At 55.3% G+C, this 17837-nt stretch overlaps 1 protein-coding gene across 1 annotated transcript in view; it reads right to left on the minus strand.

Moving 5' to 3' along the window:
* IGSF21 (immunoglobin superfamily member 21) overlaps positions 1-17837 on the minus strand; it is a 239462-nt gene that overhangs the window by 36315 nt on the left and 185310 nt on the right. The gene's annotated exons all lie outside the window — the stretch shown is intronic.

Below are 17837 nucleotides of genomic sequence, written 5' to 3' on the forward strand. Positions count from 1 at the left end.
TGCTGGCTCAGGGAAACCTGGGGGGTTCTCTGGCAAGTGCCAACCTTCTCTGGGCCTAATCATGCGGCCGAAGGACAGCCTCTGGTCTCCGTCTCAGAGGTCCTTGCACCACAGCACGACACAGGAAGACGCTCACGGTCACGGTCACGGCAGCCGTAGTAAAGGGCCAGCGTGGCTCCCTACCCACCAAATTGGCCCCGCGGTCTGATCAGAGAGGCCCCGGCCGGGGAAGGCGAGGGCGGTGGCTAAGAGCACAGGCTCTGGGTGTGGGTCCCGCCCCCCCCCCCCAGAAGGGGGTTCCTTCAATCCAGCTCTTTGTTCCCACCCCCTCGTGGACACATTTCCACCCTACTCAGCGAAGCCGCCCGCTGCGATCTGCTTCTGCTGGGCAGTCTGACCTCAGATTCCCTTTCTTCCCTTATGTCAGCTGCCACCCCTACCCCCAGCTTTGCCTCCGAGCTCTGGTTCCCTCCTGACTCAGTGTCCCCCACCTCCCTGCACCTTGCCCCCCACACCTGGGCTCTCAGCCTGGGTTCCATGCTGCTGGCTCTGCTCTGAGCCAGCACGCATTAGCATAAACAAACACCTTCATTTACATAGAATACGCAGAGGTTGACATCTGGTCTACCGACTGTCATAAAAGGACTCAGAGACAACAGGAGCTTTTCACCAGGGAAACTTTGCGGGGAGAAGGCTGCCCTCCTTCCCTCCCTTCCGTGCTCAGGGGGGCACCGTGTCAATGGAACAGCGGGGGCCTGTCTTCCCTTGGGAGCGATTTCCTTTGTTTGTAACCCGGCTAGACTGGAAAAACAGCCCCTCTACGGGCACTGGTGCTGAGCCACAGTCGCCTGGAGTGACATATTTAGGTGACACTCATAGGGATCAGTTATAGGGCCGACCTGCTTCAGTGACTTGTGTGCAGGCAACACGCTCAGGGGACAGCCCCATAAAGACACAGGCTCAGGAGACGCGCGTAGCGGGCAGCCGCCCAGGTGATGTGATAAGGTAATAGTGACATGGCGGGCACGCAGGTGGAGACGCGCAGGTAACCGCCATGTGGGGACACACGCAGATGCGTTTATGTGACAGCAGCACAGGTGACATGTTTAGGCCATTGCTCCACTGATGGCACGCTCAGGTGACAGGAACATAAGCGGTGTGTGTGGGCGACTCATGTAGATGACACAGCACAGGTGGTCGAAGACGTGACGCCTGGACTGGCGCCTTGTGAAGAAAGCGGCTTCCCACTTGGGACTGTTTCTACAGACTCGTGTGGTCCTTCACGGGGCTCCTTAGCTCTCCCAGCGGGTCCCGGTCCTGCTGCTGGGCACCACCGTCCATCTCCGCCACCACTCAGGGACTTGAGCACGTCCCGGTACTGCTCTATCTCCTAAATGCATCCTGGATTGCATCCACTTCCCTCCAGCCCCACGGCCACCATCTTTGCTCACCTGGAAGGAGGGCCGGATGGCCAACTGGTTTTTCTGCCCTCGCTAATCTTCCTCAGATCCGTTCTGCGGGTAGAACCCAGATCTTTGCAAATGCAAATGGAATTAATGGCGCTCCCCTACCTAAAGTCCTTGGGAGACTTCTCTGGGCTCTTCAGATAAAGACGGGAATCCTTATCTTGGCCAACCAGGCCAACGTGGCTGCTTCCTGCCACATCTCCAGCCACCTCTTAGCCTCGTCCTCCTCTAGCTACGATGGCTTTCTGTCTTTCCATTCCTCTCATGTGCCAAGTCCCTTCTCAAAAAATAAACTTAATTTTGGAATCGTTTTAGATTTACACAAAAGTTGCCCGGACAATAGAGCATTCTCGCCCATCCCTCACCCGATTTCCCCCGTGGTTAACCTGTTCCAAGACCACGGTACAGCTGTCAGACTAAGAAACCAACACTGATACGTCACTGTTACCTCAAGCCCAGACTCCTTCCGGATTTCCCCAGTTTTTCCACTAATGTCCTTTTTCCGTTCCAGATTCCCATCCAGGACCCCTCAGAGGTGACCCTTACAGGTGCATTTAGCCCAGTGCCTTGTTTGATTCACAGCTTTTGCTTGCAATGTTCTCTCTTCCTGGGGCTGCTTCATTTTCTTTCCCTGGCGGTATCCTTCCCATTACAAAGGAACGGTCGCTTTCTTAGCCACCACCCGGACCAGGTGGGTGTGGGGGATTGGTGGCATTGGTGGCCCTGATTAATAGCCTCCCTGCACCCACGCCTCTTGCAAAAAGCCTCGATAGTTTCTCCTACCTAGGAGTGGAGTCTCTTTCCCTATTCTTGGCCTTATGACTTGCGGGTCACAAGGTCGGAAGTGACGGTGTACAAATTCCAAGCCTAAGTCTCAAAAGAACTCTCTCTCTCTCTCTCTCTCTGTAGCCCCACCTCCCCCTCTCACTCTCTCTCCCTTTCCCTGCTTCTTCCTGAGAACAAGCCTCTGATGTGGACAAGAGCACATGTAGACACGGAAAGAGACCCCAGCTGGCCCAGCCTTTCCAGCCAAGGTCACACTCAGGAGTGAGCCTAGCCAACCCCGACTCATGAGCAATCATTCATGGTTGTTGCTTGACGCCCATCCAGGCTTGGGATGGCTTGTTATGCGGCAACAGCCAGCTGATACAGCAGTACTGGTCTAAACTGTAACTTGATGACTCTCCTCTGTGACTCTCGATCACCCTCCTCCCCTGCCACGCACGGTAAGCTCTGCGAAGGTAGGGTGTGCCCCTGTCTGGGTCGCCGGCATGTCCCACGGCCTCGTGTGGCACTTGCCATCATGGCAGGCACTCAGTCAACATTCAGTAAATGGGTGGCCTGGAGCGAGCACGGAGAACCCCGTCTTCGCCTGTGCTGGAGAGCAGGCACGGAGTCTCATTCTTACCTGCGGACCCCAGGGCTTCCAGGGAGCTGCTTTGATTTGGACCCAATGCCTCATCCGAGCTTGTGCGCTCAGTGCCGTCCTTCTAAAGTGGATTAAGCAGCCCAGAGATGCCCTCTCCCCAGATTTGAGCGGCATTGATCTGCATGCTGCATAAAAGGCCTTGCACAGATAGCGGGGCCCCGAGGGGGCTGGGGTAAGAACACCAACTCTCATCAGCGTTGGGCTCCGATCAATAAACTATTAATAACTGCAGAGGTTTCTGGCAAAATCAGTGTAATGCAGTTTAGCGGCTGGAGTTTACCAACACTGACAGCAGCTTCGAAAGCCACGTAATTGTGTTTTTGAGAAACTGGAGACCCAGATAGTGGGGGCCCCGCTGGCTGTCCCCGGGGGCCACCGGAGTTCGGGTTAGGCCATGCGAGGGCTGGTCCCTGGGGTTTCTGCCAGGCCGAGGGCTAGCACGAGTATGTGCGCCTACTGTGTGTCATGCCTTGTGCCGAGGCTAGGGGCCGAGCGGCCGATGCAGAGATGCCAAGGACTTGGTTCCTGCTCCCCTGCCTTTGCCTGGGCTGTTCCCTCTGCTTGGACCCGTCTTCCTCTCTTGGCCACATGGCAAGCCTCTAGCCATCTTTCAAAGCCCAGCAGGTGGGTCCGACTTTCCCCACCTGTGATCTCACCCCATCAGAGAGTTGGGTTTAGCTCAGAGCTGACACGGCGCGAGAGACCAATGGACTAGAATCGCTACGTACCGCAATCCTTGGGTTCTACATCGAATGCCACCTCTCCCAGGCAGGCTGCCCTGACTGCCTGCTCCCTGTGCCAAGGCTGCATGCCTGGGGGCACCTACCTGTCCACAACATGCTACATTGTTACCTGTTTGTCCTCCCTCCCAGGGGAGCATAGAAGCTCCTTGAACGTGAGCCTGGCCACGCGGTGGGTGCTCAGGGAAGAGCCACCGTACGGATGAAGGCAGGGGAAGCGGTCTAGGCCAGGAGGTAGGTGCCCTCGGACTAGTCTGGGCTCTGCACCCGACTAGCTGTGTGAGGTTGGACAAGCTCGTTTGGCTTCTCTGAGCTTGGATTTCCCCATCTGGTAAATGGGTGTGATAATACCTGTCTTGTGGGATCACCGGGTCATTTTCTCCCGAGAGGAATTATGCTAAGCCTTTTACCGCACCTCACCGAATCCTCGACGGGACCTTGCTGTCACGCAGTACGGAAAGTATGCCCAAATATACTAGAGAGCAATCGTCATCTTATTATCTCTACCTTGTACGGATGACGAAACTGAGGCACCCACCCAAGAGGGAACAGGACCGAGGCGAGAGAGTAAGCAGGTGGGTGCCATGATTTGGAACCAAGAGCTGAAGACCTGTCTTCGGGCCCCATCGCCCCACCCATGGCTGCTCCTCGGATCTTCCTTTACCAACTGGCAGGTGAATCCAGGCTCCCTGGTTGCCAGGATTCGCCTCCACGGCTCGACAGTGCGTTTCTATTCTGGGCCCTACCACTCTCCAGGTAATGAGAACCATCTGCTTCCTCCCTGCTGGGAGGAACAGGATGGCCTTTTATTTTCCTAAATTCCCTTCCTCCAGCTTCCAGCGGGCCCCTTAATTCCGCTGACGGCGGCTCCCTGAACAAGTCGTGCTCACATTCTCCACACCTGACCCGACTTCACAGCCTCCGCTCGCCTCTCCTTTGCGCGCTTTGTCTCTCCGCTGGGAAGAATCCTAGATTCTCACAGAATGGAGGTGGTGGACGTGGAACACGGGGCAGGACTGGGAGGAATCCGAAGGCATCTCCGAGTTTCCCCGTCCTGTATCGCTGGGGAATCATGTGATCGGGCGAGGGACTTTGGCTGACAGCAAAAGGAAGCCTGAATGAATGAACTGGACCCAAGTATACTTAGAGCAGAGCCTGGTGGGTGGCAGGTGCTTGTCAGATTCTTCCCCCTCCACCGTTAAATGATTACATTTTTAAAGTGTATTTATTTATCTTGAGGGAGAGAGGGAGCGAGCAGGGGAGGGGCAGAGAGAGAGGGAGAGAGGGAGAGTCCCAGGCAGGCTCTGCACTGTCAGCACAGAGCCCGATGCAGGGCCCAAACTCACGAACCGTGGCGGAGATCAAGCGTCAGATGCTTAACCAACTGAGCCACGCGGGTGCCCCAAATGATTACATTTTTAAACAAATTATTAAGTGCCTCCCAGATCCCAGGCACGGTTTGCAGTGTTGAGTACGAAGCAGGGCATAAACGGCCACCGTTTTCAACAGCAACGCTGTAACAACATCCTTTCCATCCAGCCTGCACCTATGCCTCCCTGCTTCGTGGAAGAAGAGCGCTGGACATTAATGCAGTTGCCCTAGGATCAAGGTCATCATGAGAAACATCAGTCTCATCTCGCCATGTCCTAGGGGTAGAGCAGTGTGTCAGGTTAGGTTGTCCCTGTACTACAGGTTCCTGGGATCTGTGCCTCTTAAAAAATACTTCTTTTCATTTATAGATTTATTGTGGTCTAGGGGCGCCCGGGGTGGCTCAGTCGTTTAAGCGTCCGACTTCAGCTCAGGTCATGATCTCACGGTCCGTGGGTTCGAGCCCCGCATCGGGCTCTGTGCTGACGGCTCAGAGCCCGGAGCCGGCTTTGGATTCTGTGTCTCCCTCTCTCTCTCTGCCCCTCCCCTGCTCACGTGCTCTCTCTCTCTCTCTCTCAAAAATAAATAACCATTAAAGAAATTTAAAAAAAAGATTAATTGTGGTATAATTGACAAACAATAAGTTGCACAAAGGCTACATATTCGATGGGTATTGACCTATGTGGACACCATTGAAACCACTCGCACAATCAAGATAAGGAACTCGCACTAGCACCCCCCCCCCAAAGTCTCCCTGTGTCCGTGTGTAACCCCCCAGCTGCTCAGCCCCAGGCAACCACCGATGTGCTGTTACTGTAACTCACATTTCCTAGGATTTCTGGTCAATTGGTTTTCCCTGAGAAAAGTATGCGTGGCATTTGTGCAGGTGCTTCTGGCCCTCTCCTGCTCTAATCTTCTCTCAGGTGAGGGGGGTTACAGGGCAGGTCACAGACACCTGGTCATTTCCTTCTTTCCACTCTGCCGGTGCTGCTCTGCCCGGAACCTTTCCACCTGTCCGCGCTTCTGCCAGCTCTCGCTGCCCGAGGCTTCTCCAGGCCATCCCCTCCCTACCCTGTTGCCAGAGTGACCTTATCACACAGCGAGCTCTGGCGGGTCCTTTTCCAACTTCGAACCTTCCCCCGGCTTCCAGCCACTGCAGCATCAAGTCCAAACTCAGTGACACCGACACCCTCCCTGCTCTGGACCCAGAAAGGAAGGAGGGACGGGAGGGAGTTGGGGGGAGGGAGGGAAAGGAGCGTGTGGCCTCCCGTCTCCCGCCGAAACTCCCCAATTAAATAAGAAGACTTGTCAGGACCAAACTTTTATAATCCACCCTATTTAAAAAGCATTTTGTAATTCAGATGTCTTCATTTATATACACAGTGCCTCATTCTGGGCTAATGGAGCGGATTCAGGTAGCGATTGGTCCTTTGAGGCTTTGCTTTAATGAAGAGAGGAGAGAACCTTTTCATTTGTGTAACCATTGTTTGCATGGAAACGGAGCTTCTAAGGAGCCGGGAGATACTTCCTTCTTGCAAGTAGGTTAAACACCCCCCCTGCAATCTGATTAGCTCCCTGTCACCCCTGCTGGAAAGATCTCAAGTGGGAAGTAATAAAGTTTCACTGTTCGCACATCTGCCACGCTTCCCCCATTGGCTGCACAGCCCCTGAGGTCCAGACCTTTTCTCTCCCTCCCTCAGACACCTGCTTACTCTCCAAGTTCAGGGCCGCGCCCCTGCAATGCTGGGGCAACTGTTGTAGAATGCCCACCGCATCTCTGTGGAGCCTTGAGGCAGGGCTAATAAAAATGGCCATAAATTCTCTGGCAGCCACGGGGGCTATATTGGGATGTTTGCGAGTAAGACACTTGGAAAAGGTTTGCTGCTCTCTGGAAAAGGGCAGGGGGGGGGGGTGGGGGAGAGCAGGGATGGGCCCAGGCCCCCTCCCTCGCACCTGTGCAATTTGCAGAGCCAGGCTGGGAGCCCGAGGGCAGCTCAGGTCTGTCTGTTTGGCCCAGTGGCCCAGGTGAGCACCTGCTCAGCCCCAGCCCCAGCTGCTCCCCCTTCCCAGCTGCTCTTGCTGCTTCTGGATTTTCCTTCGCCACCCTGGGTGGCTGTGTGAACCCCTCAGCGCGAGGAAATGGACTGGCTACCAGCGGAGGGGGGGGGGGTAGCGTTTGAGGAAACCGGCAGACCCGGGAAAGCGGCCAGGGACAGGCGAGAAAGCGCCTTGTCTTGAGACGGGATCCTCTACGGAGACTCTGGGAGGGTGCGGGGGCACAGACCTCAAACTCGAACGTACTCAAGACTCCCCGGGGGTCTGGCTCAAATGCAGATTCTGGTAGGTGTGCGCCGGGCCTCAGAATTTCCAACAAGCTCTTAGGTGACCCTGTTGCTACTGGCCAGCAAAGCCCAAGTCTCAGGTTCTCGGTCCTTCTCCAACCCCAGCAGGTCCATCCATCTGTTTGATCTTACCCTCCCCCACCAGACACACTGGGTGGTCCCTTCCATCGGTTCCACCAACCCCCAAAGGCCAGAACCTAGAGCTTGGAAGGCCTTGACACCTGTGTGTCTGCAGTGAGTACTGTTGAGTAGAAATTATTTGAGGACAGATTTTGCCCCTCTACGTGGGTCCTTTAAACCACCAAGGGGCACCTGGGTGGCTCAGTTGGTTAAGCATCCGGCTCTTGATTTTGGCTCAGATCATGATCTCATGGTCGTGAGTTTAAGCCCCTCTTTGGGTTCTGTGCTGACGGTGCTGAGCCTGCTTGGGATTCTCTCTCTCTCTCTCTCTCTCTCTCTCTCTGCCCCCCCCCCACTGACTTGCACACTCTCTCTGCTCTAAAATACAAATAAACTTAAAAAAAAAAACCCATGGGGGCTGCCACAAAGCTGGCCACACACAGAGCATGGCCTCTGTCCCCCTCATTCTGCCCTCCCGGACCACATCCTGCACCTGCTCCCTGTCCTCCAGCTTCTGAGATGACAAATTCTCAAGCTTTCCTGGCCCCCTGCAGGGGAGTCTAAACTCAAGCTCACCCTGGAAAGTGGAACCCAGACCGTAGGCTGAGATCAAGGCCAAGTTGTGTCTCCTTCTACTTGGTGGGAACTCGGCTAATGTCACCTAAAGTGGTAAGACCCGAGCCACCTGTCATTAATACATTCCCGGGGAAGCTGCCCGTGGAGAGAGACGTTTCAACCCCAGTGGGATGGGAATGGAACATTCTGAAACCCAGAAACCACTCCCTCGCCTCCTTTTGGTCCATTCCTGGAGTTTCTTCTCCAGCGAGCCCTCGAGAGGAGCGGACTGGGGAGACGTTTGCCCTGGGCAGGTGTGGAGCCACAGGGACTTCACAAGCAGAGGCGCCGGTGGAGGAAGGAGACTCTCCTCCCTTACGCGGTGGGACGTGTCCCGTGGGCACAGGGTATACGAGGAGGAGCCTGGGAGTTTTGCTCCAGATTTCCCAATGCATCCTGGTCTTCACCAGGGCGACCAGCTAGCCCTGCTACGTCTAAGACTCTCCCCTTTTAGCACGGAAATACCCGGGGCTCTTTTCGTACCACAAAGCTGGAGAGTTTGGGGCCAACTTCTCCTGCCCCCAAGCAAGCAGGAGAAGGACAAGAGTCAGAATTGCTGTTTGGGGGCTGGAAGCCCACAGCACCCCGCCCCCACCTTCCGGCCATTCCCCAGCTGGGGAGCCCGTCAAGGCTTTGTCCAGCCTCAACGTGGTGGGCTTACCTGAGAACATTAGGGCCGGCACCAATTAGGGGCGAACAGGCTGTCTTGAATGGGGGAGGCCCAGGGACCAGGTGGCAGGGGTGGGGGAAGGAGAGGGAGGCAGCGGGGGTGGGGGGGGAGGAGGGGGGGTTGGGACTGCAGGAAAAGCCCCTTCGCTAAGGGCCAAGCCCCTCCCTCAGCGCTGAGAGTTTCATTACCTTCTTCCTTGTGTGTTTTCCCCTTTCTTTCCAGAAACTGCCTGAACTCTTTTTTTTTTTTTTCTTTCTGGGGCCTTTGAAAAGCCATTAGTGATTTCTATCCCCCTTTCAATCCGAAAATGGTTTCCATCATAAAACTGCTCAGTGGGTGCAAAACATCTGTGGCTCCCAATCAAATTGCTGGCTGGGAGGGAGGGATAATGGGGAAGCAGGGCAAAGGGTGGGGGGAGGAGGAGTTCCAGAACATGCCAGCCCCCTTCGGCCCTGCCCCCAGCTCGCCTCCCCAGTCCAAGGAGCCTAGAGGACCCACCTCAGGCCCTGCCTGGCCCCAGACTTTGTGGGTTGGCAATCCCGGCCCCTGAGCAGTTAAGGAGGTTTAACTGGGGCCCCAGCGCTGCAGGGGTCTGGCCGGGCAGTGGGCGGTGGAGGGTGAGCCCCCAGGCGGCCCCTCCATTGTTAATCTTCCTCTGCCCTCCCCCTGAGCTGCACCCCCCCTACATTCTAGCCTCTCATTCCCTTTCCTCCTGGACTGGAAGGTGCTGGGCGCTCGTGCCAATCTGGCTCAAGCTCCTAGGGGCGCATGACCTCAGGTCACTACCCTCTTCTGGATCCGGGCTGTGCGGGAGCCTTTGTTCTGAGGCTCATATGAGGTCTCTGGGGAAGGCCCCTCACCCTTGCCCGGAAGAGTGCTCCAAGGATGGCCGCTGTGACTTCCCAGGGGCCACACGGCAAGTGACCTGTTTCCGAGGTGCGAAAACACCTCTCAGAAATCAGATTTTATCCTCCCACGATGCATTCGCAAAGGAAAAACCGCAGAGCCTCGCCTGGGATCCTTAGACTACCCAGACCCTGGGAAGTGAGTAACTGGGACCCTGGATGATGACAGATGGGGGCTCACTGGCCGTTGCTGCTCTGGCCTCCTTGACCCCCGGTCGGTGGAAGGTGGGGGTCGCTGCACCATCCATCCCTGCCTCTCCCACCCCGTTCAGCCCACTCCCACCCCTACTCCCGCTCTGTGGACCCCATTGTCCTGACTCTCTGGTCTGCCACCTCCCCCTCCCCGGGCCTCCCCTTCTGACCCTCCCTCTCTCCTCCTCCTCCCCTTCCTCTCCTGGCCTCTCTTCCCCAGCCTCTAGCTGCTGCCATGGAAACCTCTTCCTCCTCCAAGTCCTGATTGATCCATTTCTCACGGTCAGCGCTCAGCTCAGGGTCTGGGTGGGGAGGCAGGCAAGGGCGGGAGGGGCCAAAGGTTCAGGGCGACGCTTCTGTCCGCTTCACCCCGTGCCCCACCCCAGGCCCGGCAGGCACAGGGTGTGGGGTAGGTGGCCGCCTGGAAAGACATTGGACGGTGGGGAACCAGAAAGCAGGCAGTGGGCCAAAGGGACCCCAGACAAAGGAAACTGGGTGATGAGCAGCTAGATGGGAGGCGGAAAGGCTGGTGCCACATGTCTGTGCCCGCTGCCCCCTTTCTGTCCCCATGAATGCTTTGCTTTTTTTTTTTTTTAATGTTTATTTATTTTTGAGACAGAGAGAGACACAGCATGAACGGGGGAGGGTCAGAGAGAGGGAGACACAGAATCCGAAGCAGGTTCCAGGCTCTGAGCCGTCAGCACAGAGCCTGACGCGGGGCTCAAACCCACGAACCGTGAGATCATGACCTGAGCCGAAGTCGGTCGCTCAACCGACCGAGCCCCCCAGGCGCCCCGTGAATGCTTTGCTTTTTAACAGAAATTTCTGCCTCCCTGCTGGGCGGTGGTGAGACCCCAAGCCCCTTAGGATCGAGCTTGCCTTCAGCAGGAGCAGGAAGGCGTGGGACGCAGCCTTTCTCAGGCTCCCCACACTTCCTGGCACCAGTGATCACTCTGGTCTTGTTCAGTGAACACGGCCGACCCCCGCTGTGTGCAGGGGCGGGGCTGGACCACTGGACCAAGGGTTCTAGGGAACGGTGCACGCCTCGTCCCTGCACACCAGTGGTTCATTGAGTTGAGTGACCCGGGACAAGTCATTGTCTGTGCCTCGGTTTCCCCATCTGTAAAACCCAATCCTCACAACAATCCCACGAGGCGGGTATTCGTGCCATCATGCCGATTTCACAGACGAGGAAACCAAGGCACGGGGATGCTGTTTGGAACGTGTTGGTGCCCACTCGGCCAGACGATGTCAGAGACGGGGCCCGTGCCCCGGCAGCTGGGCCCCAGAGGTGAGGCCCCGAACCCCCACGCTCATCACCGTTTGAGGTGAGAGTGACACAGGCTTCTGCAAGGTCAGGGCCGGGGGGGGTGGGTGGCGGAGACAAACCCGCGCAGACCCCCTCCAATACGGGACCGGCGTGGCCCCGAGGCCGATCTCTTCAACCACAGTTTGACAAAGGGATCAGAAAAGAGGCTCAAAGACATGGTTGTTGACCCCTAGACGGGCAGGCGGGCGGTGCACCAAAGCACTGCAATTCACAGAAGCCTTGTCTGCCGGCCCGAGCCAGCCCGGCCCTCCAGGGCGACCGTCGAGCAGCCCAGCCTCCTACAGGGAGACGACTGGGGGACATATTCTCCAGGGTCTGAGATGGACACAGCAGCCAGCCGAAATTCTTTCATTTAGTCCCTGCAGCCGCCCCGCGAGATCAAATGACGAACCGCTTAGCGGATCAGGACACTGAGGCCCAGAGAGGCCAAGCAACTTGTCTAAGGTGTGCGGCTAATGTCTGGAAGAGCTGGGGCGGAACTGCAGGTGTGTGGGGCCCCAAGTGTCCATCAGGAGGATGAAACGCGAGACAGTGGCCTGCAGCTCCCCTTCTCCTCCGGGATGGCCCCAGGGGTCGCTTCAGAGCAGGACCAATTACTCCGGTTGAGTGAAGAAAGCCTTAACTTTCCCTGCAAACCTGCAGCCAGGCCTGGGGCCTTGCAGGAGGCCTAGCCCAACCAGGTCAGCTGACGGGCGACCCGGGGCCGAACCCGATTCCTGCTGTTTCATCAAAGCTGAGCTAAAAACAGCCTTGCTTTGGCGGGGGGGGGGGGGGGGGGGGGGGAATTGAAACTCCCAGCCTCCTCTTAAGGCTCTTAAACAGGTCAGCCCACCAAAAAACCCAATCCTTCAATCTGGGTTCTCTTAAAAAGTAGGGCAGGCCAATTATGTTTTACTGTCCTGAGCATGTGGGGCTGAGTGCGGGGAAGGTCAGGCCAGGGCGCCTGGGGCTGCCGGCAGATGGGAGACGGTGGAGCCAGCCAGCCTCTCCCATCAGCCTCTTTGTCAAAACAAAATTAAAACGCCCGGACTCTTGCTGGCACCGAGATCCCATCCAAGGTAATAGGTATTTATCTTAGTGTGCGCGGCTTTAGGCTCGATGCCATGGGGATGTGGAAACTGGAAGGGATCTTGTTCCCTGCTCGGTCTCTCACCCCAGCGCCGTGTCTCCCACACAGAGGACATTCTAGAAGTATCCGTTCATCGGTACACTCGCTCGATGTGCTTTTACTGAGGACCTACTATGTGTCAGGGCCTGACGGAGGTGCTGGGATGCAGCTGTGGACGATACAGACGAAAACCACTGTCTTCGTGGTACTGACGTCCCAGATGAGGGAGACCGGCCACAGACAAAGCCATTAAAGAGGCAGCATGGGGCGCCTGGGTGGCGCAGTCGGTTAAGCGTCCGACATCAGCCAGGTCACGATCTCGCGGTCCGTGAGTTCGAGCCCCGCGTCAGGCTCTGGGCTGATGGCTCGGAGCCTGGAGCCTGTTTCTGATTCTGTGTCTCCCTCTCTCTCTGCCCCTCCCCCGTTCATGCTCTGTCTCTCTCTGTCCCAAAAATAAATAAAAAACGTTGAAAAAAAAATTAAAAAAAAAAAAGAGGCAGCATGTAGGTGGTGATATGTGCATGAAATAGACGGGCAGCGGGAAAGAGTGCTGGGAGCGGAGGTTGGAGCTTACGTTTTAAGTGTTCAATTGCAGGGTGGTCAGGGGAGGGGACACTTGAGCAGACACCAAAGGACGGGAGTGAGCGAGCCGTGTGGGCATCTGGGGGGAAGAACGACTGTGATTGGAAATCACTGCACTGACACCCAGCGCCACAAATTTTCCTAGGCACGGTTCCATCCATCATCTCCTTGTGACTTCCTTGGACGGACTTTACAAGACGAAGGACGGTATGCAAATTACCAATGAAGTAACAGAAGCTCAGAGACAAAGTCAAAGACAAAGCGTCCTCTTCACGGGCTTACCTTCCATGTAAGGAAGTTAACAGCTACTCGCTTTTCATGGTAAGAGAACCCCTGACAGCTGAACGCGTGGCTGCCTGAAATAAAGACTACATTTCCCAGCCACCCCTGAAGCAGTGGCTCAACTGGCCATGTGACTACATTCTGGCCAATGGGCTTTAAATGCAAATAGAGGTACTACCTACAACTTCCTGAAGGATCCTCGAGAGGGGGCGTGTCCTTCTCTTTCCCCTTCCTGGTCCTCCTGGCTGGAATGTGCTCCCAAGAGCTGGAGCTGGAGCAGCCTTCTTGGACTTGGAGGCAACCTTGAGAATGGAAGCCAGTCACAGGGGAGCTTCAGGAGTGAAGCAGCCTGAGCCCCTGACACCATGGAACACCCCCCACGCTCTGGACAGGCTACACGGCCTCTCAGGAAAAAGAAGAATAACCTTTGATCTAGTTTAAGAAGCATCTACTTTGGGTTTTGGTTGCATGTAGCCCAAACACATATTAACTGATTCAGTTTCAGACAACAGAAAGTGGGTGGATGGTGGGGAATGAAGACAGGATGCCCTGGTTTAAATCCAGCCACTACTGATGGCAGTACATTTCTACAATTTGGAAATAACTGGTAAAAAGGCCACATCATAAGCTTCTTTTTTCTAAATAAAGTTTTTTAACGTTTATTTGCTATTGAGAGACAGAGAGAGAACAGAGCACGAGCAGGGAAGGGGCAGAGAGAGAGCGAGACACAGAACCCGAAGCAGGCTCCAGGCTCTGAGCTGTCAGCACAGAGCCTGACATGGGGCTCGAACTCACGAACCATGAGATTGTGACCTGAGCCGAAGTCGGACGCTTAACCGACAGAACCACCCAGGCGCCCCACATCTTCAGCTTTTTAAAGAAAAGTCGAAAATAAGGATATGGATGTGCGATCTCCTGGTTTTCAAAAGTTTGCCATTGATGTAATTAAAATTTTTTTTTTTTTTAAATTAACAAACCCCCTCAGTGTTGGTCAAACAACTTGTTTACTGGCTGGCTTTTACTGCCTTTTACTGTGTGCCCCCAGTTTGTGAGCGAGACCCCATGGGAGGAAGGACTTACAGGAGAAACCTAACGGGCAAGCAAGTGGCAGAGCTGGGACCGCCAGGTGCTTGCTGGAGCCTACCGTGGAAGAGTTAAGGTGGCTGTCACCTGCATGGGCAGCGTCCGTGAGCCTTGTTGAATTTGAGTCCTGGAGTGGGCACCCGGGATCCCCACCAAGGCCAGACAGAAACAGTTCTGCTCAGCCAAGCACACACACACACACACACACACACACACACACCCCTTCTCAGTGGACACAAAGCCCCAGAAGTGAGCACTGTCTTGGCCGGCTGGCGCGTTTGAATGGACACGTCCCTCTCAACCAAAGGCTCCACTATCTGCCCCTTCTGCTAACTGCCAAGGTAAGGAGGAGATGTGCTCTTGGTGGTGGTGTTGGAAAGTGAGAATGAGGAATGGAGTAACTGTCCACCCGCCTGTGAGCATGGGGGGAGGGGGCAGGGGCTCTCCCTTATGCCCACAGCAACGTCACGTAACGGTTGCCTCGACCCAGGACAGTGCCGGCAGTGGGGTGTGGGGTGGTCCCCAATCCCGGCCTGGGAAAAGCCATCTAGAGTCAACACATCCACCCCCTGGCTCTGGGGAAGGCCTTTCATTTTACAGGTGGCCCGTCCTGGGCATTCTCCAGACCCACAGCTCATGCCCGTGTAGGCACCGTGGATACCAAAGATAGTAGAGGTCAGGGGGCGCCTGGGTGGCTCAGTCAGCTGAGCGTATGACTTCGGCTCAGGTCATGATCTCATGGTTCGTGAGTTCAAGCCCTGCATTGGGCTTGCTGTTGTCAGCTTGGAACCCATTTCGGATCCTCTGTCCCCCTCCCCTCTCTGCCCCTCCCCTACTCGTGCTCTCTTTCTCTCTCAGAAATAAACACAACATTTAAAAAAAGGGGCACCTGGGTGGCTCAGTCGGTTGAGCATCGGACTTCAGCTCAGGTGATGATCACACGGTTCTTGAGTTCAAGCCCCACATCAGGCTCTCTGCTGTCAGCACAGAGCCCGCCTCAGATCCTCTGTCCCCCTCTCTCTGCCCCTCCCCCATTTGTGCGCTCTCTCTTGCTCTCTCTCTCTCTCTCTAAAAATAAATAAGCATTAAATGGGAATGCAAACTGGTGCAGCCACTCTGGAAAACAGTGTGGAGGTTCCTCAAAAAATTAAAAATAGGTCTACCCTATGACCCAGCAATAGCACTGCTAGGAATTTACCCGAGGGATACAGGAGGGCTGATGCATAGGGGCACTTGGACCCCAATGTTGATAGCAGCACTTTCAACAATAGCCAAATTCTGGAAAGAGCCTAAATGTCCATCAACTGATGAATGGATAAAGAAATTGTGGTTTATATACACAATGGAGTACTACGTGGCAATGAGAAAGAATGAAATATGGCCTTTTGTATCAATGTGGATGGAACTGGAGAGTGTTATGCTAAGTGAAATAAGTCCTACAGAGAAAGATACCATATGTTTTCACTCTTACGTGGGTCCTGAGAAACTTAACAGAAGACCATGGGGGAGGGGAAGAAAAAAAAATTAGAGAGGGAGGGAGGCAAACCATAAGAGACTCTTAAAAACTGAGAATAAACTGAGGGTTGATGGGGGGTGGGAGGGAGGGGAGGGTGGGTGATGGGCACTGAGGAGGGCACCTGCTGGGATGAGCACTGGCTGTTGTATGGAAACCAATTTGACAATAAATTCCATATTAAAAAAAAATACAGCAGTGCTTAGAGCACCAGGCTCTGAACTCCAACTCCTCTATTTTTTTTTTAATTTTTTTTTAAAGTTTATTTATTTTTGAGACAGAGAGAGACAGAGCATGAACGGGGGAGGGTCAGAGAGAGAGGGAGACACAGAATCGGAAGCAGGCTCCAGGCTCTGAGCCGTCAGCCCAGAGCCCGACGCGGGGCTCGAACTCACGTACGGCGAGATCGTGACCTGAGCTGAAGTCGGACGCTGAACCGACTGAGCCACCCGGGCGCCCCTCCAACTCCTCTACTGACGAACTATGTGACCTTGAGCAACTTACCGCACCACTCTGCGCCTCTGTTTCCCCACCTTCAAATCTGGGACCATAACAATACCTTCCCTCTGGGCTTTTGGAAGGACTAAGTGAGATAATACGCGGACAGCACGGAGCGCACTGCCTGCCCCGGAGCTGCCTGTTCATTTTTACCACTGTCATTAGCACTAATGTTTACACTGCCTGGAAGTCACCCAGCTGTCCTCTGCTGCCCCTTGAGGGGCCTGGGGAGGGACGTGGACTCGCACCCAGGGCCTGTGTGGGGGAAGGAAAAGGACCAGGGGGTCCTGGAGCCGCCAGGGTGCGCACAGAGAGAATGTGGGGGGGGGGGAGGGAGCTGCCCTTGAACCCATTCAAGACCAAACAGTGAGAATTCACTTTTTCCAATGAGTCCGGATGTTCGAGGCTTTGTCCTGGCGTGACTCTGGTGGTCCTGATTCTCGGAGCTAAGGAGAGGCTTAGTGGCCAAAAGCACAGGCGGGGGCCTCTGAGAGAGGTCACCTGTGGTCACCTGGAAGCACCGTGACCTTGATGCTTATGCCTCCTGATCTGTGCAAGTGCGTGTCCGCCTTGTCAGGGACCGTGGCGAGGAGTGCGATAATAGGGCTGGGAAGGATGGAATGTTCTCTCCCTGTTCTTAGACCCTGGAGTAGAGGGGTGGGTGCCAGTCCTGGAAAAAGTTGGCATGAATAAGACTAACCACCATTTACTGAGGAGGTACTGGGTCTAAGCACCACACTCATTCTACCTCTTAATCCTCACCGAGACCCGGAGGGTCGGGCACTGTACACATGGGAAACCGGGGGCTCTGGGTTACAAGACCTGCCTCAGGTAGACACGTCATCAGTCCTGCAAAGCGGAACGAGGGGTGGGCCCTGCCCGTTGATGTTAACTCCATGAGCCAATCTGTCCACCTGTGTCCCCAGCACCTAGCACTCTGCCAGGCACATATCGGTGTTCAAGGTCTATTTGTTGAATAATAACGCACAGCACACAGCGCTTAGCGTGCCAAATACTTCCGCCTAGTGGCTCCTCGAATCTTCTAACAACCCTGTGGCTGTTACTGTGCAGTTACTACAGGATGCACGTTTATCATCTCCGTTCCACAGCTGAGAAAACTGAGGCACAGAGGGGTTAAGCAACATGCCAAAGATCCCACCGAAACTCAGTCTCTGGCTCTGAGGAGGAGGGGACAATGACAGCTCTGCTCTGACAGGGCCCACGGTCTCCAGGGCATCCCACCCCCACTGCTCTGCATCATTGCTTGGCAGAGCCCAGGCCTGGTGACTGGCACAGGCGGCGGACCCCAACTGGCCCCTGTCATACTTCTGTCTCGGGCTGACTCTGGGCCTCGGTTTCTGATCAGGGACTCTGACTTCCAGAAAGTGAGCCTGAGAGGCCGGCAGCAGTGTGGCCAGACTTTGCGTTTCCAACCACAGAAACACTGAAAGACTTTTCTGTTCCAGGCACTATGCTGGGGGCTTCTACATAGGATCTTATTAAATCTTTGGTGCATCTATCTATCCCTTCACCAGTCCATCCTTCCATCTGTTTGTCTGTCCATTTATCCATCCACCCATCCATCCATCCATCC

The sequence above is a fragment of the Lynx rufus genome, unplaced genomic scaffold, assembly GCF_022079265.1.
Source record: "Lynx rufus isolate CCGP_SWC_20201006 ecotype Redwood Valley unplaced genomic scaffold, mLynRuf1.p SCAF_2, whole genome shotgun sequence".
Classification (NCBI taxonomy): domain Eukaryota; kingdom Metazoa; phylum Chordata; class Mammalia; order Carnivora; family Felidae; genus Lynx; species Lynx rufus.